This window comes from Podarcis erhardii, assembly GCF_964252035.2.
Source record: "Podarcis erhardii genome assembly, chromosome: 2".
Classification (NCBI taxonomy): domain Eukaryota; kingdom Metazoa; phylum Chordata; class Lepidosauria; order Squamata; family Lacertidae; genus Podarcis; species Podarcis erhardii.
The window spans coordinates 76,015,651-76,041,825 of record NC_138498.1 but is presented as its reverse complement, the minus strand read 5'-3'; the positions used below and the strand labels follow the sequence as shown (position 1 = coordinate 76,041,825).

Here is a 26,175-nt window from a genome sequence, read left to right as displayed (position 1 = left end):
AAATTGCCTCATTCAGACAGGCTTACATTGCATAGATTTTACTGGTGATTAAGCCAGTGCTTCTGTCCTGATCTAAGGTTCCTTTTTCGCTGCAGAACCTGTTGCATCTGGAAGTGGGGCTTTTTGACGAACGTAGTAAGCTCATGGCAACTTCATGGCCAACCAGTGATGTGAGCCCAGCTCTCCCCAGCCCAAATCTAACATGCTAACCGCGACACCCCTCCTTTGCCAGCTCACTATTCTATAACTAGGCCTAGCGCCAGAAGTCAACAAAGCCAGGCACTGCCCAAGGACCCCCCAGCAGCTCAGAAGGGCCCCCCAGGAACCCAACCTGGCTGTGCCACTTTCCCACCCTCCATTGTATCAAGCATTGGGCGGGCTGTGGTGCCACTTTTGAACGGGAGCAACCCACTGTTTGCAGTTCCATCAACACATTTTACAGATCTAGAGCAGGGTATTGCATTTTGGACAAATTAAAACGGCAGGCAGTTACAGAGGACAGGAATCAAAAATGAAACGGCCACCTATCCAATGTTAAAACGCTGCCCTGGGGCCAGCAAGGAGGGTGGTAAGTGTGTTGCTGCCACCGCAAAAGCAACAGCGGGTGAGTGAATGGCAGGGGGCATCTGTGGCACCTTGCCATGGGTCTCCTGAAGCTTGGCACTATCCTTGTCTGTAACTGCCAGCTGATTCTAATAGATTCGGCATTGTGCTGTGTACTGCTACTGCTACAGTGGTACCTTGCGTTACATATGCTTCAGGTTACAGACTCCGCTAACCCAGAAGTAGTACCTTAGGTTAAGAACTTTGCTTCAGGATGAGAACAGAAATTGTGCTCTGGTGGTGCGGCACCGGCAGGAGGCCCCATTAGCTAAAGTGGTGCTTCAGGTTAAGAACAGTTTCAGGTTAAGAACGGACCTCCGGAATGAATTAAGTACTTAACCCGAGGTACCACTGTACACACATACAGATGTTTAGATTCTTAGATTCATTTTGGGGGCACGGCTATGGGGCTGCCATGATTATCTCCTGCGTCTCAGAATTGATTGATATGCATTGGATTGGCAGGAAACAAGGGGTGCAAGACAAAATCCATGGGGCACCTCAGATTGTTTCTTGGGATGTGATAACAGCAGTCTTCAGAAACAAACAGCCACACAGGTCTTTCTGTACAAATTATTGACAAGGTACTTGCAGTGGGAGCTTTAAGTCTTTCTCTTTTCTCAGGATCCATTCAACATAAGCACACTAACATGCTAGGGAAAACAGGATGGAATAATATTAGTGGGGTGCAATCCTATGGATAGAGTACACATTTAAGGTCATAGATAAACCATAATAGAGGAATAATTATCTGGATTTATGTGGTCTCATTAGCTCTGATAGTGCAGCACATCGGACCGCAAAGTAATTAGTGCTGTTGTACAGAAGGATTTAGAGAGCCTTTTACATTAAATACTGTCATCATCGTTAATCAGCCCAACTACAGTTCCTGCCATTATTAGTGCACTTAACATCTCGAAACGTCCTTCTGTTCTGGAGAAGAAATAGCGCCACAGAACACACCAGACTCTGAATGATCCAGGCTGAACCCGAGCCAAATCCCTCCGTGGAAAAGTTTCCATTGTCACCACAGTCATAGGATAATTGAAAATTTATTTTTGACTTTATTTAAAACACTTCTGTTCCACCTCTCAGTTACGAAAACACAAACCCACAAATGTCTGCAGCAGCTAACAGAGAAGTGAAGAAGAATCAGTTTAAAATATACACAGTAAATAATAAAAACCAAATGAGCAATAGAGAAAGGAGCCAAACAATGGAACAATCAATCAGCAGCCATAAAGCAATATAAAGGGATAATGTGCAGTTGTTTGGGAGAGGTAATGGAATTCAGCAACCTCTTCCTACTTGTTCAGAAAAGCTCTCATTGACTTTATTGTTCTGGCAGCCAGTGCCTATTGGTGATTATGGCTCAAGATACAAGGAAAATGGAGGGTGCTTGACATCCCTTTCCAAGAAAACTGTTCCATATCAGCTTCTGGGAAGTCATGAAGAGAAGCTTCTGGCTGAGATAAAGAAAGAGTTTCTGTTTGCAACAAATACTAGGAACTCATTGGAAGTTGCCTTTACTCAGTCAGGCTGTTTAAGCCACCTAGCCAGTAGTACCAACTGTACTTTGATTGACAGTGACTTCCTAGGGACCTGCTACCTGATCCTTTTAACTGGAAGTGTCTGGGTCTGAACCTGGGATCTACTGCATGCAATGCATGAGCAACATCACTGAGCTACGGCCCCATGGCCACAACCCACAATGCTTAGGGAGATGCAGGGTCATCCATGCTTGCTTGTCCCAGCCCCCCCCCCCATATTAAGGGGGCTGCCACCCCCCACTGCCACCGGGTGCCCTCCGCATGCCCCTGCAACCTGCAGCCTCCCTTGCTGGCTGCACTTCCTGATCTGTTTCTTCACAAGTTCTTCTGGGCTTAAATTGAAATGTGGTCACCCAGGAAGGCTGCAGGGTACAGACGACTGGCAATGTGGTTTGCAGTTTCTATCCCCTTTGATAATTTTGAAATGTAACTTGTTTTCTTATCAATGGAGAATGGTTATTTAAAAAAAATCAGGAGCAATTTTCAGCACAGCACATGTCTAAACCACCATCACCTCTTAGAACAGTGAGTTCCTTACATTCATTATGCTTTGTGGGACAATGCACTTGCTTTTTTTCTGCCCTAAGTTCACACAAGCTCCTCTTTCCCCTAGAATACCCTACCCTTTATTTTTCATTCCCTTTCTCCCAAAAAGGGGACAACACAAAGAACTAAACAGTATATACTGATGCTGGGCATTGACATGTAGACTAAGTGTCCCAATATCTTTCCATGCGTCATACTCACATGGTTTTATAGCCACCCACCCACTTGCCCTCCTCTTGGTTATAGTGCCCCATTTCCTTCTCACCGCCCACATGCACTTACTTTTTCTCTCCGTCCTCCACCTGTCTTGGCAGCAAAGCCAAGGGCACCACACCTCAGTTCTGTGGCGGCCGTGATCTGTTTCCTTCCCTTCCAAGGGTATTCCCATAGCTGCTACTGCAGAGGTCTTACTCTTTCTTGGCTCTTTACAACCAATGAACTTGCTTCCCCTGTCCACACACATGAGCAGTCCCAGTCGCCCCCTGATGTACACTTGCTTGGACCCATCCAACGTGTGAACCAGGAGTCAAGGATGAACCAAAATCTAACCTGCTTTGCAGGATTGTTATTGTTGCGGAGGTGAGATTGAGGTTCTTGCAACTGCCCTGAGGCCTTGAAGGTCGTGTTGGAACAGAGAGAGAAACAAATCAGCTAGGAAGGCACAGCCTTTGAGAGGCCTCCCTCACTGTCCTGGCTCACTTGAAAATGGATATGGAGACTGGGCAGGTGTCAAAGGTCAAAGGCAAAGTTGGGCATCTGCCAAGGTCTCACACACCAACAGGAGGTGCGCAGGCAAGAGCTCTTCCTCTGCAGCTCAGCATCTTCCTTCTTCATATGTCTCTTGTTCTGCCCCAGAAAATGGCGGTGGTAAAAAGGACAAGGGACAGGGGCCACTTATTGATTTAACTTTTATTGAGAGACTGCCTTTCCAATCAAAGCTTCCCAAGGCAGCTGACGTCATTAAAGATTTCAAACTACAACAGCAATACAGTGGCGTAGCGTGGGTTGTCAGCACCCGGGGCAAGGAAAGTAATTTGCGCCCCCTAACCCGTGGATTTGCGCCCCCTAACCCGTGGATTTGCCCTAACCCCAGATGTTGCGCCCGGTGCCGCCGGCCCCCCCTGCACCCCCCACGCTACGCCACTGCAGCAATACAAAATAGAAATGGAAAAGTACCTCAGCGCTATTAACCATCAGCAGTAAACCAGATAACAGATAAACCATCCCAACCTGGTTTCACAATTTACAGAGCAATTATTTAAGTTACCAGACCCTTTCTAGAACACTGAAGTGTAGTGATCTTCCTGAGGCTCAGAGTTCCACATTCCACAGCTGCGGGGTCACCATTGAAAAGGCCCTCTCCCTTTCGCCTGCCAATTCTACTTTCCTAGGTAGCAGGCAAATGAAGTGTGGGATCAATTGTTGATCTTAATGTGTGGGTAGGTTGGCAGGGGTACAGGCAGCCCTTCAAACAACTTCAGGATTTTCAAGGTTAAAGCCCGCAATTTAAATTGGGCTCAGAAACTCACCAGCAACCAATACAACAAGCGTAATAAGGGTGTTACAAGATCTGACCACCTTGCTCCCATCTTGGCAGCCACATCTTGAATCAGCTGAAGTTTCCAAGCCATCTTTAAAGGCAGCCACACATAGAGCACATTGGGCAGAGAGGTCCCTCCCCCTACCTGGCCGATCCCTTGGCAACACCTCCCCAGGCGGGATTGGGTGATTGGCTGAGGTAGGTGGAGACCTCCAGGTATCCAGCCTGGGGAGGGCGAAGCCAGCCCATACTACCAGGAGCTGCACTGGGATCCGGGGGGCTGCGCGTGACCACGCAAAAGGCGCCCCCCCATTTGATGTGGGGAGCGGTCATTACAGTAGTCAAGCCTAGACATGACTTGGTATAGTTTACCGTGGCTCAGTTTGACTGATGCTGAAGCTGAAGAAATGAACTCCTGCTCACCACTGCCACAAGTTAATGCAGAGTTCAAGAGAAATCCCTAACCGCATACTTGTTCTTTCAGAGAAAGTGCCACGCCATCCTAGACTAGATGTAAACTTCCTTCTGGAACACGCAACCCTGCCTCCACCCACAGAACTTCCATCTGGACTAGAATTTGTTTGCTCGGTTTAGGAGTTCTACGGCCTCCCTGGGATTGGAAAACAGAAATGAGAGATAGAACTGACTGTCAACCACATACAGGTGATACTGCAGCCCAGACCTCCAGATGGTTTCCCCCAGTGGTTTCATGTAGATCAGGGGTTGGCAGCCTAAGGCCCATGGGCCAGGAAGTGGCCCACGGAGGCTGTTTAACCAGTCCACGAACCACCCCTGAACCGAGCCTCCCGCTTGGCGAGTCCCTGCGCATTGCACTAAACTGGCGCAGGGACTCGAATCTTCTGCAGCTCTGGAAATCGCTTCTGCACATGCGCAGACACCGGAAATCGCTTCTGCATAGGCATGGTTTTCTGCATCTGGGCATGCGCAGAAGCTATTTCCGGCGCCACGGACATGCGCAGACGCGATTTCCAGTGTCACGCTGCACCGGTCGGGCCCACAGAGGATCTCCACAGGAGTGATCTGGCCCATGCTCGGTAAGCCTTGCCGACCCCTGATGTAGATGTTCAAAGGCATGGTGGACAATACCAACCCCTGTTGAACCTCTTACGTCAATTGTCACAGGGTAGAGCTGAAGGACCAACTTTTGAGAATGCTCATCTAGGAAGATTCAGCTCCACCACAAAATGGTGTCTCTTATGCCCATCCCTGACAACCAACCCGGAACGATGCCCTGGTTAATGGGATCATATGCTCCTGAGAGCTCCAGGGGAACTAGCAGCATAGCACTCCCGGGAGGGGGGCCCACGGAGGGTATCTTGTCTTCTTCTTGCCCAGAGGCACTTCCAAAGGTGGATTCGTCACTATGTGGAGGATGAGCTCAGGATTGAACATGAAATTTGGAATGGTACTTGGAACACATACATGCATGTGCGCACAGAACACACCCCAACTTTCCTTCCACATCTCAGACTCTTAAGACAGCTGTCATATTGCAGTCTATTTTGTCTTTGGCTTCCCTTTGAAAATGGCGATGCTGAGATTCGTACTTGAAACATAGTGTATAGCCAACTGGCATTCTGGTTGTCTTCAAGGGAGATGTCACCAATGACAGGCTGGCTTTTGCACTGAATGGCTGGTGTTCGCTTATCCGTCCCACGGAACGGAAATCAATCCAGTAAATACAATCGACATTCACTGTGTTGCTGCTTTCATTCCAAGATTATATGTAATTTATTATGTTTCCCCCCATCTGTATTGTGTTTTCTTTGCATTCAGATGAATGGGGTAGAATAGCGTGACGACAATGTAATTCATTACATTATGCAATTTTGCCACAGTGGACAAATAATGTAGTTTTCAGTGGAAGACGAACTATGGGAAAAGTGATGCATGTGATGAATACAGGCCAGAGCAGAGAACAGCACCTTCTTACATCCCTTTTCCTGACGATCATTAGGATTTCTTTCTCCTTCTCTTTTATTCTTCCCTGCCACCTCTAGAAATATTTGGAAGTGCCACATCCAGCCCTCCCTCCCTTTCATCACAGTAATGATGTAGAGCCTCTTCCTTTGATCACAAACATGAAGACAGAACAAACGGTGCCTCCAGAGATCCTGCTCACTGCCAGCAGTTGGCAGGTGTTGCTTGGGCTGCCGCCAAAACACCACCACAGGCTACCTGGCAGAGCGCGGATGCAGCACCTGCACCTCTTTCTTTGAAACCCAAAAGTGAGAAGGCAGAGCAGGTCACCAGGTGGAGGGTGCCACTCTATCAAAGAATGGGGGGGGGACCCCTGTAACAATACAGCAATTTGACCTCATTACTCATTTGGCTCCTGAAAGAAAGAAAAAGGGATACAGGAATCCAAGGTGCACTATGATTCTTCAACCTGCTAAGCAAAAGACCAGCATCAAACTCTTATCCGGGCTGGAAAACCAGGGCTGAGGGAGAACTAAAAAAGCAATCTTTTTTTAAAAAACAAACAAACCCAAGGCAGCTTGCAGACATGGCACCAGGAAAATACCAATATCCATCCATTAACTTCTTGGGTGTTTAAGATCAGCAGAGGGGGGTGCTTTTGGTAGTTCCTCTGCTCTCAGAAGCTCAGGGTGGGCAGAGATGGCACTCTCTGTGACCACTGGTGGAGGAAGGGGAGAGCGCACCACCCCTAGCAGCACGATCCCAGTGGGGTGCCATCGTGGCTGCCCCCCTGCCCATGCTGGGCGCCCCACCCCCCAGGACACGTGCCAGCCCCGGCCCTACCCCCGCCTGCTCTCCCCCACCCCCACCCCCACCCCCAGGTGCCGGAGCCTGAAGCTCTCCCACTGTCTGTGGCAGCCCCTAAGTTGTAGGAATCCCTCCCCACAGAGGTGAATCTGGCCCCTTCACTATACAGCTTTCACTGTATGCTGAAAATACAACTCTTCACCATGATCTTTGACACTTGGGATGCATTTTTCAAGATGTTCTTGTGACTGTCATTTGTTTTAAACTGTTTTATTGTTACAGATAGGTAGCCGTGTTGGTCTGCCATGGTCAAAACAAACTAACTAACTAACTCACTAACTAACTAACTAACTAACTAACTAAAGAACTAACTCAGTTGGTCTTTAAGGTGCTACTGGAAGGAATTTTTTTATTTTGTTTTATTGTTGCGTTCTATTGTTGTGTTGTGACCCTAGGGTGAATGTTTTTATTGGTTATTGCCCACCCAAACAACAACAGCAAGCCATGCACAGTATTTACACACACCCAGTTCAATCTGGTACACCAGAAACAGTCCAACTGCACTTTACTAAGAAAATTTAAGGAATGTGTGAAAACTATTACTGCTTTAAAAAAACAAAAAAAACCTAGTGGCTTTTATAAGATATTTCCAGCTTTGGCAGAAGACTTCATGGAAGTACTCACAAAAATCACCAGCATATGCTATCCTTCTTATTATAAATCCTTGCACAGAATTCCTTGCAATGTCCCTTTATTTGGCTCCAGCTGAAGCTTCTTCCTTCCCAGCGGCATCCAAACTATGTAAAGGCCCCACTTGAGTATGTGCATTGAAATCTGGTGGATCAAAGTTTCCCATTCATGCTAGATTACCATTCAGTCTCCCTTGCAGAAATCAAAGAGATGTTGCAGTTTATGTCCTGTTTAATCTCCTTTTGCAAACAAGGGATCTAGCTCCTCTCTAACTGATTTTATTGTTGTAAATTTCTGATCACACACTGAAAGAAATGAGCCAGTAAAATCTCAGCTACATTTGTTGATCAAAACTCAGATGCACCATATAAAGACATGTTATCAACGCTGTTAGCTGCAGCTAGAAAGCGAACAGCAAGAAATTGGAAAACTGAAGATGGAGGATGAATGGGAAAATTTAACACAGCAATATGCCTTGATAGAAAGATTGGCAAAGCCAGTACAAGCAACCAGAAAAACCAACATAGAGGATGAGTTCATTAGATGGTGGCACAGGTTCATTCTACATTCCAGAATCAGTGAAAATGGGACTTCACCAGCAGCTTCCTAAGAACTTTCCTGGAGAGACTTGATAGGTTGAGATGAAACAATGTACTGCCCTTCACATTCTCCCTATGCATTATGAAAATAAGCTTAATGACACAAAAGGGAATATTGTACATCAAAGAAACCAAACCAAATATGATGTGATATTTTTGCATTATATTGGTATATAAAGTGTGGGGGGGTGAATATGTGTACAGTGGTACCTCACGTTACATACGCTTCAGGTTACATAAGCTTCAGGTTAAAGACTCTGCTAACCCAGAAAAAGTGCTTCAGGTTAAGAACTTCGACGAGAACAGAAATCGGGCTCCGGCGGCGCGGCAGCAGCAGGAGGCCCCATTAGCTAAAGTGGTGCTTCAGGTTAAGAACAGTTTCAGGTTAAGTACGGACCTCCAGAACGAATTAAGTACTTAACCACTGTACTGCCATTCTGGAGGGAGCGAGCTGAATACCATCCAAAACTAAATTCAGCAGGGGAAACAAACAAATGAAATGGTGGGTCATTGCTATGAAGAAGGCAGCCCTGCAAGTTTTCACTACTTGGTTCAATGAAGGCCTGTTTACTCTTGGGTAAAGAAACGGAATGCAATAAAAAGTTTATATATAATACGTGCTTGGTAACAAATGACAAGAAGGGTATTTGTATATGCTGTCAAGCCTATGAGGCCATGTCCACTGTGCCCAGCGAGTTGCAACAGGAATGAAAAAGCTTTTTGCATTTTAAAACTTAAGCCCCAAATCAGTAACATTTTAAAGAATGGAAAATGCTACAGACTCATAGAGAGATGCATTGCCTATCCATAGAATCAGAGTGTTGTTCTGAGGAAATGGAGCTGGATTCTTTACATAAAAGTGAGTGAGAGTTTCCTTCTAACCATGTAATAAAATCTCTGAAGCTGTTGTTTCTCCTCCTCCTCCCTTTCATTAGTTTACACTTGCTTCATTTTCTGAAGTTCTCTTCAGCTGAAAGGGGAAGATCAGTGTACTACTTAAAAATATAAATGAGGAGGGGAAGCCCATGGGCACAAGAATCATAATACATATTCCAAACCCAGAAGAAGAAGAAGAAGAAGAAGAAGAGTTTGGATTTGATATCCCGCTTTATCACTACCCAAAGGAGTCTCAAAGCGGCTAACATTCTCCTTTCCCTTCCTCCCCCACAACAAACACTCTGTGAGGTGAGTGGGGCTGAGAGACTTCAGAGAAGTGTGACTGGCCCAAGGTCACCCAGCAGCTGCATGTGGAGGAGCGGAGACACGAACCCAGTTCCCCAGATTACGAATCCACCACTCTTAACCATTACACCACACTGGCTCTCAGTGGATCAAGAGATGTTTCCAAAACATGCTGTGGGGAGAGAGTTGTGCAAAGTTCTCTCAAAACTTCTCCAGGGCATGGTGTGGGGGAGACAAACACAAGATGAACTCATTCACAAGAGTTATGGGATGTTTCTCTGTGCAGATCGTGGTCAAGTGAGGAATGCAGAAAGTCTGCCTTGCAACGGAAACAGCACTTGCAAAGAAATCCAGGCTGAGATATCTCTACAAGAGTGGTGTCTGATTAGACAAGGGGGAGAAATTCTGTCCTGTTCACATTTAAAGGCTACCTGATTTGCACTTTCCAAATCAATATGCGAACTGAAACACAGCCATCAAATGCAGTTCTCCAGCTAAGTAATGTATAGAAAAACTCATATAGGTAAAGGCAAAGGGACCCCTGACCATTAGGTCCAGTCGTGACCGACTCTGGGGTTGCAGCGCTCATCTTGCTTTACTGGCCGAGGGAGCCGGCGTACAGCTTCCGGGTCATGTGGCCAGCATGACTAAGCCGCTTCTGGCGAACCAGAGCAGTGCACAGAAACACCGTTTACCTTCCTGCTTGCACTTTGACGTGCTTTTGAATTACTAGGTTGGCAGGAGCAGGGACTGAGCAACGGGAGCTCACCCCGTCGCGGGGATTCGAACCGCTGACCTTCTGATCTGCAAGTCCTAGGCTCTGTGGTTTTTGTACATAATTAGTGAACATAACATACGGAAATGCATTATATTAAGGGAAATAGCTTGCAAAAGCATGCACATTGGGGGAAATGACATGTAAAAATATATTCGCTCTAAAATTCTGGTGAATTTCCCACCAGGATGTTTTAAAGGCAGATTGGCAAACTGATGTAGAAACATGGAGAACTAAATTTAAGATTGGGAAAATGACAAATGGAAAAACCGAAATGGATTCATCCATCCCCGTCAGATGTATCTCTTTCTAGCCATTTCTTTTTGCTTTGAGTCAGTGACACACTTCCTTGTGCCTGGCTTCAGAAGAGGTCAGCTCCTTCTAGCATGCAACTCTTACATATTCCAAACATCTTCCCTTCCCCACAGGCATCTTTAAGCATATTTCAAGTTTCCTCACCCAATGACCTACTTGATGTTATTACAATAAATGATCGTCCCAGCAGCAGATCCAAACAACCCAGAGTAATGAGAAATGTTATTCTGCTGGGTAGGTTCATGTGCCATGTATTGTATACATGCAATGAGTGGCTTTTAATATTAGTTTTCATTGAATGAACTTACTGGATGGGTGGGTACTGTTTTGGAATGAGCCTCTACTAGCAGATGCTAACCCTGAAGTGCTAGTCCCATTTTGTCTCACACATTAGCAACATCTAGCGTAAAACTGAGAGAAGAGAGTGACTTTTCACAGGGACCAGCCAAAGAGAACACACTGCACAAATCATAACTCATCTGCATTGGCCTCCATTTTGCTTCTGGGCCAACTCAAACCACACTGCTGGTACTGTCAGTCACTTGGCTACTGGAAAAAGCTGGTGTTCTTCCAACTAATAAGCATTTTCTGAAGGTGTCAGAGAAGTACTCAAGAACTATGTTTAAAGCAACTTCACCTTCTGAAGTGTGATTCTTTTTAAAAGCAATAAACAACAAGTTTTCTTAATTATCCATTGGCACTGGACAACTCAACTGAAACAACTCACCGCCACCCCTTCTCTCTCGTAGAAGTGGAACCAGAACTGGTTCAACTGCTTGCACCAAGTGATTTATTAAACAGCTTTATCCATTTGCTTTTTCCATTCATAAATTTACTAAGAGAATCTGCACTTTTTTAATGACTTTGTTCATCATGTTCAATTATTCAGCGACTGATTTTAGAGAGCCTGTAAATAATTCACAAACTGTTCCTGTGATTCTTTTTTTGATCCCTGGAGTTCTTCATTCACGTGGCTGATCACACATGAATGCCAGGCTCCAGCGTCAGACATTTCAGTGAGCTTACTAGTAATTTATAGGAAAGGCTCCCCAAACTTTCCCAAAAAATCCTCATTAAATGGTCCTTTAAAGCAATACAGTCCCCTTACGAATGTAGGGTAAAAAATCTCCTGCAACACACCTCAAACCAATGCAGGGCTTTATATTGGGACGCAAAAGCTACTCTTCCTTCTTGCTGGTTGTACCTGCAAGCTCTACACTTCATTCAACAATTGTGCTCACAATGGGGTGATGCTTCCCAAAGCAAGCTGGAAGTATGAATGGCAGAGGCGCATCATTCACATGCACTAGAGATCTGTAGCCCAAACAGAGCTCATAAGCACATTTATCATGGGTATTCAATAAGGCACGGCTGCCACTCACATTTTACACTCTTACTGCAGAAGGGAGAAAAAAACATTGTAATGCATTGCCATATAAAATATTGGCTCACTCCAATACTTTTTCAGTATTCAGTATTTCAGGGGGAGAAAGTGTGCATGTAATATACATTGCCAGGTGTGAAATTTGTTGTGTGTATTTGTTCTGGAGAAGGAACACAAATTAGAAAGGACCAGCCTAGGGCACTCAGCTGCCTGAGGCAGACCAGCAAATGGGGCCTACACACACACACACACACACACACACACACACACCGGGGGGGGGCGGGGTGGTTATAGTCCTAAAGGCCAGCAAACTGATTTGAGCACCTGAGACAGAAATAAAATCCACAAACACTTCCCCAACAGTATAAAAAAAATACCTAATAATTTTCATCTCTTTTGTGACACCCAAAATCAGCTGCTTGAGGTGGCTGCCTCTCCCTCATTCTGCCTAATGCCAGGAGCAAAACCTGAAGGCACTATTGACAGTGAATGTCCAACAAGCCATACATGCAACAGAAGGACCCTTGACGTGATGATGTTCACCAGCATACTCAGGGTTGTGGGTTGATTTTTCCTCCACCAGTGTGTACCTTCCTAAAGAGTGCAGTGCATTTGAAATGACTGAAAGTGGTGATCCCAGTTAAGAAATGGAACATGAGCCTGGCTACAGGCACACCTGCTTGATTTATTCATTTGGAAGTTTTATACAACTCTGGCTTTCTGAACTGAACCAACAAGGCAGACTGAAACAGTACAAAACAGAGAAAACACACGCAAGCAGAACTACACACGTACACACACAGCAGCCCTTAGTCCTCTGCTGATGGCAAAGGCCAGAGCGAGCTTCTCATCTGCTGTGCAATCCCAGGGCAGTTGGCAGATGGAGCAGACCTTCTCTGGGCAATGGGTAGAGTGCCAGGTTGGTTTTCCCTTTGATGTGACATTCTTCTTGGGAGTTAGGAAGTGCAAGTTCCCAATGACCCTTTGTCCTCTGACCGAAGGTGTTCATGGAGCAGTGCCAAATGAAGGCTAACCAGGAGACTCACAGGAGCAGGAGTAATTCTCCCTTTTGTATTTCTTCTGGGTTCTTCTTTTTCTTTTTTTTCTGTGTAAGGTGTCAAAACCTTACACCTCAATTCTAATGAAGTTTCATCCATTTACATCTCAGAAGAAGCTTCTCCTGGACTTACAAATTCAGGACTCTGCTGATTTTCTTACAATGCATTCCACAGCTGAAGACTAGTTTCAGTTTAAAAGTAAATTGCTAGCTTCTGCAAACAGTGCTGTGAGGAAATCATTCATAGGAACAAGAAGTTATATAATTAGGAACGTACATTAGTTTTTAAAGCACAAAGATAAAATGCTATTCTGCAATAGGAGCTATGGCTTAGTCCACAACACATTTTATTGTTGCCAGTTATGCAAAACGGGAGAGCTACATATTAGAGAACTCCTTGCATAAGGCGAACCCAGTATTAAAGGTTATCACAATGAAAGAGAGCAGAAATAAATATAATGTCATTATCGAAGAAATCTACAGCGCAGAAAAATTAGAGTAGTGTACGTTTCTGGTTATTTTGTTCCAAAAGGTACCAAAAAGTGGGCTTGGTGATAGAGCCCTGTGCATAAGACCCTGTGTTCATTTCCAGACTTCTCCAGGTAAAGAGCTACAGGGCTAAGAAAGAACTTTGGATCTTGGAAAGGTACAGATGGTCAAAAGAACACTGGACAATAGACTAATAGACTGATACAGCTTCATAGGCATTCAAAAGTTACAGAGAGGGCAACTGAAAGGATCAAGGGCACCGTGAAGCATCATCTCAACATGCGCCGGCTAAAGCCTTTGGGTCATTATATAACCATGAAAAGAAATGACAGAAAATATAGCAGAAGTCAGGGGCATCAACCAAATCAGTAAAATGACGTGAGACTAGGAAAACTAGTTTAGAGAAAAAAGGTGAACAAATATTTAATTCGGGCTATGCATTTAATTTAAATTTATATAGCTGCCCATCAATAAATATTCCTTAGAGAGAGGGAGGGGGAAGCTTTCATAATAGATAAAGCATAAGCCCAGTTTTAAAGCACAGCTAAATCTGCTGTTATTGAAAGTTGAACTTGCAAATAGTGCAGTGTGAAATATGGAGTGGGGGGGGGGGGCGACACAAGAGAACAGATAGGGAAGCAGTTGGACCCTTGGATGACAAGGGAGTCAAATATGTGCTAATAGAAGATAAGGGGATTGCAGAAAACCTAAATAAATTATTTGTGTCTGTCTTCACTGCAGAAGATATATGGCAGAATGCTGTGCCTAACTAAACTTTGCAGGAAGGGAGTATGAGGAACTGAGGCAAATAGTGGCGATAAGAAACAAAGCTCTAGGTCTAATAGACAAAATAAAAACTGCCAAGTCTCCGGTTCCAGGCGGCATCCACTTGAGATTTCTCAAAAAAAAAAAAAACCTCAAATGTGGAATTTGATATATGTACAAAAATATGTAACATGTCACTCAGATTAGTCTTCATACCAGAGGACTGGAAAATGGCCAATCTAACACCATTTTTTTAAAAAGGGATCCAGAGGGGTTCCTGAAAATTACAGGAAGCTAGCTTAATAACTGTCACATATATGTTCATGGGGTCTGAACAGGCAATGTCTGACCAGGAACAAGACTATGGGATCATGGTGGACAACTCTATGAAGATGTCCATCCACACTTGGAGTACAGTGCGTAATTCATAGAATCATAGAATCTTAGAGCTGGAAGGGCCCGTAAGGCTCATCTAGTCCAACTCCCTGCAATGCAGGAATCTCAGCTAAAGCATCCATGACAGATGGCCATCCAACCTCTGCTTAAAAACTTCCAAGGAAGGAGAGCCCACAACCTCCCAAGGGAGACTGTTCCACTGTCACACAGCTCTTACTGTCAGAAAGCTTTTTCTGAATGTTTAGTTAGAATCTCCTTTCTTGTAATTTGAAGCCATTGGCTCTGGTACCTTCCAGAGCAGAAGAAAACAAGCATGTTCCCTCTTCCATGTGACAGCCCTTGAGATATTTGAAGATGGTTATCATATCTCCTCTCGTCTTCTCTTTTCCATGCTAAACATACCCAGCTCCTTCAACCGTTCCTCATAAGGCTTGGCTTCTAGACCCTTCATCATCCTAGTTGCACATGTTCCAGCTTGTCCGCATCCCAGAATTGGACGCTGTATTCCAGCTGTGGTCTGACTAAGGCAAAATAGAGGCAGTCCAGGAGGACTCTGCCAGGAGTCACGTAGGATTAGGGATGCTGCACACGGGCACACAAAGGGCGCCCTCCATTTGATGCAGAGAGTGGTCATTACTTCCCTTGATCTGGACACTACAGTTCAGTTGATGCAGCCTTGAAGTGTCAGCTTTTTTTTTTTTTTTTTTTGCTGCTGTATCACACTGTTGACTCACACTGAGCTTGTGGTCCACCAAGACCCCTAGATCCTTTTCACAAGTGCTGCTAGTAAGCCAGGTTTATTACCATAGTACTCCTATACTTTGCTCATGAAGATCCCAGAGGAATCCAGCTGTCCATTGCTGGAGACAAAATGCTGAGCGAAATGGTGTGCTCCCACAAAGCAGTTCTTGTTATCTTAAATATTTGTGCCAGGAAATCAGTCCCTTGCTAATAACTTTATAATTTTTGCCCTTATTTTGGTGCAGTAGCCGGTATACCTTATTCTAAGCAGTCATTTGCTTGATCAAACAATGGGGTCAGGCCATTACTGTCATCGCCAGTCCAAATCTTCACATTAAGAAACTTCCAAACAAGCTATGTCGTGATTTACAACACTAAATTCTCTGTTTTGTTTTCTTAATCATCACTAATGTGACAGCTTAAGGAAACAGAAAAACAGTCTGGAAAGGCAATAAAATATATGGAACCTAACCAACAAGTGGGTCACTAAACATGTTCTCATGGGCCAAAGAGACAGGAGGAGGATGGTATTTTAACAAGTATAAACGTGTGTGGACATGCTGGCCAGACATTGCTAGTTCTCAAGAACTTGCAACATTACTTTGGGGTGTGGTATTATACTTTGCTTAAGTAAAATAATAGGAGCACACACCCTAATTGTTCAACTGTGTTAGAGCATTAGCTCAATAACCATTGCATTGCAGAATTTATCCCCTTATAACCCTACAGAAACTTAATTACATTGACTCCTACTCTTACCGTACACTTATTTATTTAGACTTTTCAACCTTGCTCGTCTTCGGGTGATATGAATAGTTCACAACCATCTTTAAACCAACTGACAAAAAAAGTAGGAACTCAGGTGGCACCAGTATGGGCTAAAGTGTTGACATGATCCTACCCCAAACACTAATTGCAAACAATTCCATGTCTTTTTCAAAAGAGTGCTAAGGCATCACCACCAGAAATCAGAGAATCAATGACATACAACAGGAGTGGGGAACCCCAGTGCTAAGCCCAAATATGGTCCTCCAAACCTCTATCTGACCCTTGGAACAATTCCCAGGCCTCATCCTGCACTGACCCTGCTTCTCACCCCAAGTGTTTTTGCCTGGCTGAAATGTGTACCTGAACTCTGATATGCCTCTTGCTTGTCTAGATGGGGGACAGAGAGGTGCGAGTAGGGGGGCCCTTGGGCTGAAAAATGCTCAGCACCCCTGATATAAGGGGACTCTTCCACACAACCCTCCAAGGTGTTCTCCTACACAGAAGTCCTCTCAAAATGAACAGATTCATGGGAGCTTCCCAGCAGATAAATAGAGATGGAGATGTTAAAGGCCATCCTATATTATAATTTTCATGCAAGAACTGTGTTAACAGCACTTTGCAACAACATTACAATATAGTAAAAGGAACTGGTCCCTCTATGGAACTGAAAGATATTGATAAACACAACCATTCAGGCCTAGGTGTGTTTAAATTTGATTGAAATTGTTTCCAGTTACAATTAACAATTTGTATGGGAGGGGGCTGAAAACCAATGGCGTATTTTCATAGTCATAGACTTGTAGAGTTGGAAGGATTTAAAACTATTAATTAAAGTATAGATGGATCTTATCTTTGGCACCTCTATACTAAGAACATGTACACAGCATGTACAAAGCACCAATTGGGTTCAGGCAAGGCTGAATTTGGTGGTCCTGATTGGGCCTCGATTCAGGCCTGATTGCTCCAAGCCTCAAACTAAATTTGGACCTTATACAACCTTGGGATCAGGCAGGGTGGAGGCAAAGTAATCTATGATGCAGACAGAGAGTCTCACCTGCGTCATCTTCTTCTCCTTGCTCACCGCCCCACTGCATGTTTAATATCTTCCCCCCTCCTTTTTTTCCAAGGTGATCCAGGACTGCCAATCCACAAGAGCCCCAATTCAGTCCAAATTATTCCGATTTGGTTTGGAATTCAGCCTGATTGGTTGCACAGCCCAAAACGTACACCTGTAGGTTATTTAAAACAAACTTTTCTCACGCACATCTACAGCTAAGAGGTGTGCTTTCTGTGAATCCCAAGAGACCAACCAGAGTGCAGTATTATCATCAGCAGTAAACCACAATGATCTCATGCCCAGTTTCAAAAAGTGTCTGCCTGAGCAGCTACCACAAATGGAAGTTTTATTCTTCCAGTTCTCTCCTGCAAGTTAAATGCAAAAACAATGAAGAGTCTTGTGTTATCTTAAAGACTCACAAATGTATTATGGGACATGCTTTTTTAGAATGGAGTCTACTTTAGTAGATACATGAAGTAATACTAGTTTATTGATTTACACAATAAGCAAGAGTTGCAGTGAGCATGCTTATTACCCAAGGAATAACGATTCAATAAAGTGGTTTCACACCCTCCTTCCTTCCTTTCATTGAAAGACTACCTTCTCCTCTTGTTCCTCTTCCTTGTCAACACCCTCAGGCCTTGCTAGGAGCATGATCAGATCTTCTTTCGAGGTGGCTCCCCAATGATAAGAAGTATCTAGCACATGCAAGGCCAAATGGAGATGGGCAAACTGTGCATCTGGCTCATGACATTGCATCCATAGATGAGAAATGTATTGTGAACTCACTACACAAGCTCATCAGATACAAATATCATAACCTCCTCCTTTTCTGACAGTGTGATATATGAACAGCAGAGTCAAGAAGCCTTTTTTATATAAAGAAATTGGAAGCCTTGTTCAAATGGAGAAAAGGACAAATTTTGACACACACAAAATGGAAGGTGACAATAAGGCAAGGAGGGAAGCAAATGCCCTTTAAATATCTCAGAAGCAAGAAAGCAGAATTTTGCCTTCGTGTGTCCTTCCGTGTGCTGCCATTTGCATTTTTGCTGCTACCCTTTTCCGTATTATCATCATCATCCTCATAATCTGGTATCTAATGTTAGTCAGAGTAGATCCAGTGAAATTAGTGGGCATGACTAACTTAAGTCTGCTCAGATCAGAACTTTGTTGGATGCAACCCAATCACTCCAGGAAGAGAAGAAACAGATGCAGGGCTACCATCAGCTCTGCTGGGGAACCAGGATCTTCCCTCCAGCAGCTGTACACCATCAGGATGTAGCAAAGGAAGGAAAGGAAGGGATGCAGGTCCACTCAGAAACAGTGTGGCACTAAAATTTGGTGCCCCTCCACCTCTCGCACTCCATTCTAAATAATAGTTGTGGCGTCCCTGGCAGCACCCCCAAACCTCTATGCCCCCTAAATCTGCCTCTGTCATTAATGCTGCCTCCTATGATGGTGCTCATCTTTTAGTGGGGTGGGTAGGTAGGTCTAGTCCATGGGTAGGCAAACTAAGGCCTGGGGGTCGGATCCAGCCAAATTCTCTTCTAAATCCCGCCCGCGGACAGTCTGGGAATCAGCATGTTTGTGCATGAGTAGAATGTGTGCTTTTATTTAAAATGCATCTCTCGGTTATTTGTGGGGCATAGGAATTCGTTCTTTTCTCTATTTTCAAAATATAGTCTGAGATCTGAAGGACAGTGGACCGGCCCTGTGCTGAAAAAGTTTGCTGACCCCTGGTCTTGGTCCTTATTAATATATTGGTGGATGAGGATTTTATGTTAATCTGTCATCATTTTGAATTTTCCTGGCTTTAACATGTTTTTGTATGCTGCATTTTATATTGTCAAGTCGTTCTGATACCTTTTTAAAAAAATAAAAGTGAGAGGCAGATGAAATTTAGTATTAAAAGAACAAGGATTTGTAACAAGAAACTGGTACCTGAGTTTGCTTATTTCTTCTTCCTTCCCAATCTATTTTCCTTTTGTGTCATTTATTTTAGACTGTAAAACTGTGGGTAGAGGTTGCCCTGCTTTTATTGATTAGTAAGCTACTCCGAGAGGAGCCCCCCTTCCTTCTTCTTTTTCTTTTCCTGAAGAGCCAGGGTAAAAATTCCTGAAACAAATAAAATGGTATTGCATGTTTGTTATGTGTCAGTCAGTTGTAGATCTATGACGACAGCAGCTAAGCAGAAGAGAAAGCCTTTCTTGTTCTGCCCTGAAGGGTGTGCCCAGTCACTCAACTGGTTAGATCATGTTACCTAAAACTTGGAGAGGAAGTTAGTTCCCATGAAGACAAGGCACTAATGATGGTGGTGAAAGCCAGGTAATGTGTGGGCAGGAGCTATTCAGTCTCATAATGAGAAGCATCATAATTTGGCTTTTGCTCTCAGCACTCATTCCTCCGCTTTCACTGCTGATAGACTTGGATAATAGCACTCATCTAGCTTAACAAGCATGCGTCTTCATTGACCTACAAGTAAAAGAGGCCTCTCCCTTGGAGAAAGTGTTCCGGCTAAGACAGCAGCTTTGCATAGCTTCCAAGAGCATTAGTGGAGGAAAAGTACCTTCATGAGGAACAGAATCTTGTTTCATGTAAATAATAATAATGAGTTTGTACATCCTGAAAATAACATTCTTAGGTCACATGGATTATATCTCCAGCATGTTAAAACAGCCTCAGGGTGGGGTGGGGGTGGGGGCTTTGCAATGTAAGATTTTTGAATACACACACACACACACACACACACACTTTTTTAAATACATTGATTTAAAAATTCAGAATGTGATGATTCAAATGTAAATTCAAAAAGTCATGAGCTTTGGGTGGTTTCTTGGTTAGATCATTATTATAAACCATTTAAGACATTTCCTGGTTGTTTAACAATGTTGCCACTCATTTAATGTCTAATTAAAAGAGACTCAAGCAGATTCACATCCCACATTTAAAGCACGTTAGATGCAGATTTAACACAGGTGTCTCCTCCAAAGAATCCTGGGAATTGTAGTTCACATAGCCACACTTCCCAGCACCCTTAATGAACAGAAGATTCTTTGGGAGAAGCCATGTGCTTTAAATGTGTGTTGAATCATAGAGTTGGGAGAGACCCTGAGGGTCATCTATTCCAACCCCCTGCAATGCAGGAACTTCAACTAAAGCACGCATGACAGATGGCCTTCCAGCCTCTGCTTTACAGCCTCCAAGAAGGAGAGTCCACCACCTTTGAAGGGAGTCAGTCCCACTGTCAAACAGTTCTTATTGTCAGAAAGTTTTCCCAGTGTTATTTTTTTAGAAAACAAGGCATTGGAAATCACCATGAACGCCTCCCTTGTTATCTTATAATGCCAGCTGAGAGATGCTAGAATTGAGTTCCGGTGAGTTCCAGCTGAAAAAAAGTCCTGTTTAAACACCATATTATTTTGGTTGACAGATTTGTTTCATTGATTCTTGTGTAAACCACTTCGTGACTATCTATGATGAAAAGTGTTCTATAAATAAGAATAAATAAAATTTCCTCATCCCCACTCTGTAGCTGCCGCACAACACATTTCTGAGGAGAGTCTTTTCAGTGTGTGCAGGTGGAAGGAGACCGTGGGAAATCCAATATCTGGAAGCGCCCCAAGTCCCAGATATTCAGACCTGAACTGGGGGGGATTTTACCTTTTTCGTCTGCCTCTATTTGAAACTTGGCTATCTTTCACAAAAGAGTGGTCAGTCTTTCCTTGTTTCAAATATCTGCAACATAGACCATTGGTTGTGGTTTTTTGGGTGTCCCCCCTTCCTCTTTCAGATTCATTTCCCAGTGACAAACTCAGCCCCAGGAAAGGCAAAGTCTTTTCTGAGAAATGCTCCATACTTGACATATTGTATATTATGCAGTAACTTGAGTCAGCTTTTGGATGAAAATGAAAAAACCGTTGCTTCATCTGCCTTAAATAACAGCCCCCACTCCACACCCTTCAGATGTCTGTATGCTTCCATTAACAACAACAACAACAAAGACATCTCGGTGCATAAATAATTGCAGGAGAGTTTGAGTCCTAAAGTGGGTTATCAGTACATGTTTGGGCACACACTAAAGTTAAGAAAGACGAACACCTCCTACGCAAACTGGAGACAGAGAGGAAGCAGCAGTAAGTTTGCGCCAGATGAAGAGACCTGTCAGAACAGGACTGGACAAACTCAGTGGGCGGAAGCCATCCAATGAGCCAACATGAGCCAACGTTGTCAGCAGTATGCTGATGACACTCAGCTCTATTTCTCCTTTACATCTGCAGGTGAGGCAGTGGAAGTGCTGGACCAGTATCTTGCCTCAGTAATGGACTGGATGAGAGCCAACAAACTGAAGCTCAATCCAGATAAGACTGAGGCACTGTTAGTGGGTAGTTCCCTAGACCTGATGGGTGGGAGGTCGCCTGCTCTTGATGGGGTTACACTTCCTCTGAAGGAGCAAGTTCATAGCTTGCGGGTACTCCTGGATCCTTTGCTGGCACTCAAGGACTCAGGTGGCATCAGTGGCCCAGAGTGCCTTCCATCAGCTTTGGATGGTGGCCCAGCTATGCCCCTATCTGGACAGGGGTAGTCTAACTACTGTTGTCTATGCTCTGGCTTATTATGGCAATGCGTTATACATCAGGCTGCCTCTGAAGACGGTTTGGAAACTTCAGCTAGTGCAGAATTCAGCGGCAAGGTTGCTTACCGGAGCAAGACGGTTTGAGCATATTACACCAATCCTGGTCTGACTGCACAAGCTCGGACCCCATTCAAAGTGCTGGTTTTGACTATAAAGCCTTAAACAGCATGGGACCACAATACCTCAAGGACCGCCTCTTTCCATACCCGGACCCTGACATCATCTTCTGAGGCCCTTCTTTGTGTGCGGAGGTCCGAAGGGTGGCAACATGAGAACGGGCCTTCTCTGCAGTGGCTCCCCATCTGTGGAATGCTCTCTCCGGGGCAGTTCGCCTGGCACCTTCATTATGCACCTTTATGTGCCAGGCAAAAATGTTCCTTTTTAACCAGGGTTGGGGGGGTTAATAGGTTGTTGTTTTTATTTTGATTATGTATTCTGTGGTTTTATATTTTGATTTTATTCTGTGAACCGCCCCAATATAGGGTGGTATATAAACTCAATTAATAATTAATAATAAGTGGGGAAAGAGTTAATGGCTACTAAGTGCTGTACTTTGTTGTTGTTGTTGTTTAGTTATTTAGTCGTGTCCGACTCTTCGTGACTCCCTGGACCAGAGCACGCCAGGCACTCCTGTCTTCCACTGCCTCCCGCAGTTTGGTCAAACTCATGCTGGTAGCTTCGAGAACACTGTCCAACCATCTCGTCCTCTGCCGTCCCCTTCTCCTTGTGCCCTCCATCTTTCCCAACATCAGGGTATTTTCCAGGGAGTCTTCTCGTCTCATGAGGTGGCCATAGTATTGGAGCCTCAGCTTCAGGATCTGTCCTTCCAGTGAGCACTCAGGGCTGATTTCCTTCAGAATGGATAGGTTTGATCTTCTTGCAGTCCACGGGACTCTCAAGAGTCTCCTCCGGCACCATAGTGCTGTACTTAAAAACTCCTAATGTCACAGACTCAAACGTTTTCTCCCAAAACATTCAAGGGCACAAACATTAAAGGAGTCCTTTGTGACCTGCAATGCAGGATGGCTGATGAATGGCATACATGTTGATTAGCTAAGCATGGACATCAGTGGAGAAAGTAAAGAATTTAAAGTAGCTGAGTGTGTCTCCCCAACCCCCCAGAGAAAAGCTAGAAGCAGAAAGAGGAGTTCCTACTCCGACCAGCTTGACACAGCAGGTCTGAGGTCAGTCTGACCAGGATTGCCCTACACAATATTTCAAAAACAGTGGACCATGGCAAATTACAGACAACTTCCCAAACTCTCATCAGGTTTCAAAGAATCAGTCTGAGTACCTTCTATTGTAGGCACTGCAGTTTACCTCTCACAGAATTAGCACCAATCCTGAACAAACTACAGTGCCCAGAATTCTGGGTGGGTGGGTGTGGGTGTGCTTTGAATGTAATTTAAAGGTATCATATGTATGCAAGCTCAACTGTACCTTGATTTTCAAAAGAGTTGATTGTGCAAGGCAATTATAAGTTTAAAAAAGCATTATAGCATGGGGGAAAGACAGTGGGGTGTCTGCAGAAATAGAGGCTAAGGAAACAGGCTGCAATTTTCAGGAAGGGGGGGAATAAAGCCCAGCTGATAGTGTCTCTCTGTTCATAGTGTCTCTCTGTTGACAAGTAAAATAACCTAAGCTATGACCAACAGAAACCCAGGAAGAGGAGTTTATATGACCAGTTCATATGCTACAATAAGGGAGGAATCCGATGTCACACTGTTCTGATTGTTTTATCAGCACAAGCATCCCAGCTGGCCAGACAAAAGAATCCCACCTTTCCTCCATCTGTGTGCTGTTCTGGGGGTTCTCCTGAGCCTTCCTAGAGCCAGTTTCAGCGGAATAGGGGAGCATGCAGGGAAAGGAGAGGGGGGAACTCGTTGCACCAGGACAGATATGACACAGATTTCCTTCATATTCACATATGCTGATTCAACATGCACAGGCACAAATGATAAAATAATGAATTTGGGTCAGTTTCAGCCCTAGTGGGAGCCGGCACAATGCAATGGACCTTTCTTCCAAATTCCCCCTGAGCTCTTGAGGCGTCAGGAGAATGGGGGAAGGAGAGGGAAGACAGAACAATCACAACAGTGCAACGCTAAATTCCTCCATATAATTTGAATGGAAATACAACTCACCATGGTGGGAAGACTGTGACCAGGTGGCCTCCCTCCTTCTTGTCTTTCGTCATTACATTGGACTTTGGCTGGACGGGCCTTCAAACAGAGGGCTCCTTCAAATACTGGTAAGTGTTGTCTACCGCCATAAATGTAAAAATTAATCAGATCCTCTGTGTTCTGGTGAATGATTGAAGGTGTTCATATCTTCCAACTCTGAAAAATTAGCCAGATATGACATGTATCTTGGTTCTGTATGATAGGAATGCCAGTGTTTAATAGGGTTGCAGCTCGCACGTGAAAAGACAACATGATTCTAAAATTCAAACATACACTCCACACCCAAAGCACACACTGCTGGGTAATTCAACATCAAGTGCCCTAAAGTACTTTCTTGATGACCACACTGCCAGTATGGGAGGGGGCAGAACTCTTAGCCTCTGGGGCATCCAGTGGTTTTTGAACAGCTGTTGTATTAATCTGGTTTCATAGATCTGATATATAGCAAAGAGAAGTTTTCTGTTTTCCACACTTCACTGGATATTCTCTTTGTTTCTCTTCCTGTCTTGGCAATTGTACGACAGGTTGGGAGTTTAGTGGAAAGTTTCTTATAGAAGATAACCGTAACCTGCAATGTATGCTAAGCGCTTTTGAAGAATTCTAGGCCTTTGAGTTGAGATGTCAGGCACCGAGCCAGCTTTTCAGGGAAGGTAGTAGCCTCACCTAATCAGATTATCATTCCAAAAGTGAAAACAAAGGAATAGAGACAGGAACTAGCCAAACCCTTCTATTAAGTGTAGCTGCTCTATAAAGCTCATTCCAAAGGGCTGTCATTTAGATGTATTATGAATGCAGGGCAGGGAGGGACATGTCAAACCAAAACAAAGACTCTGAGGATTGACTCTGAATTATGCTCTTGCACTCACAGTTTCCTCTTACTTTATGATAAACCAGAAATGCATCGGACACAGTAAACATCAAAATAATTTAGAATTTGGGGCTAGAGTTTGTACCCTCTTAGGTGGGTTTTCCACAGCTAATTTTTACTAGTTTTTTTTAGATTAGGTATAATCCCTTATTGCTGTCACTTTACACTTGCATCTGATGAAAAGGACTCTATGGTGTCATCAGGAAGGGACATCATCGTGGGTTAATATAGGGAAATTTTCAATGTTTGATGTCTCACTGTGTTTTTAATACTTTGTTGGAAGCCGCCCAGAATGGCTGGGGCAACCCAGTCAGATGGGCGGGGTACAAATAATAAAAATTAGTAGTAGTCGACGTTGTCTCAGCTCTGTTAATAATCCACAAATGTATTGCAGGGTTGCCATATGTCTGGAATTTCCTGGACATATCTGGAATACTGCAGCCTTAAGCAGTGTCTGGGCAGATGTAAGGAAAAGGAAGGAACATTTTATTTATCATCTGTGCTGGGAATGCAAATGCATTAAAAAAAATATACAATGAATTGAAAAAAATGTTTAAAATGAATTTTGTTAAACATCCTGAAGCCTTTTTGTTAGGTATCTCAAATCAACAGTTACCAAAAGAAAAATGGACATTATTTATGTATGCTACAACAGGAGCAAGAATCTTGATTGCCCAATACTGGAAGACAGAAGAAATACCATCAAAGGAACAATGGCAAGAAAAACTGATGAACTATGCAGAATTGGCTAAGCTAACAGACAAACTATGAGAGAAGGACAAAAAGGACTTCAAAAGAGTCTGGGAACTATTTACAGTATTTTTGCAGAAACAACAGAATGGACTGGATTCACTGGCAGGATTTGAATAAACGTTCACAATTTCATTTGAGTAACATATTTTAGAGAAATGATAAGGGATTTTATTTTTGTGTAGGAAAAGCAGGATACAATAAACAAAACTAAATAACTCAGCAGAGGGGGAGTTGAGGGAGGTCCAGAGGAGGGGAGGGAGAATAATTGTATAAAACATGATGAATGTGATTTGTATCATTATTTGTTATAAAATTCAATAAATAGTCATATATAAAAAAAACAAGCAGTGTCCGGGCAGAAAATGTCCTGGAAAATCCGGATGTATGATGGCAGTGTCGTTTTTGCCAATTTTCCTCAGGAATGGCTCAAAAACATCCAATTTCTTTTTCAAAAAACACACATCAAAAAACCCAAAAAACAACCCTCAGCAACTTTTCTGTCCAGATTTTCACTTTTTGAAATATGGGAA

The 26,175-nt window shown here is 43.9% G+C and overlaps 2 long non-coding RNA genes across 2 annotated transcripts in view; both read right to left on the bottom strand.

Annotated features, from left to right (window-relative positions):
- The window catches only part of LOC309333772, a 79,804-nt gene that overhangs the window by 49,465 nt on the left and 4,164 nt on the right, over window positions 1-26,175 (bottom strand). Inside the window, exon 2 of the long non-coding RNA XR_014152685.1 lies at window positions 23,986-24,180. This is a non-coding gene — a long non-coding RNA (uncharacterized lncRNA). The remainder of the gene's footprint in view (window positions 1-23,985; window positions 24,181-26,175) is intronic.
- LOC309333801 lies at window positions 1,648-3,619 on the bottom strand. The gene is made up of 2 exons (XR_014152694.1): window positions 2,982-3,619; window positions 1,648-2,069 (listed from the first exon to the last, which is right to left on the bottom strand). It is a non-coding gene; the product is annotated as an uncharacterized lncRNA (long non-coding RNA).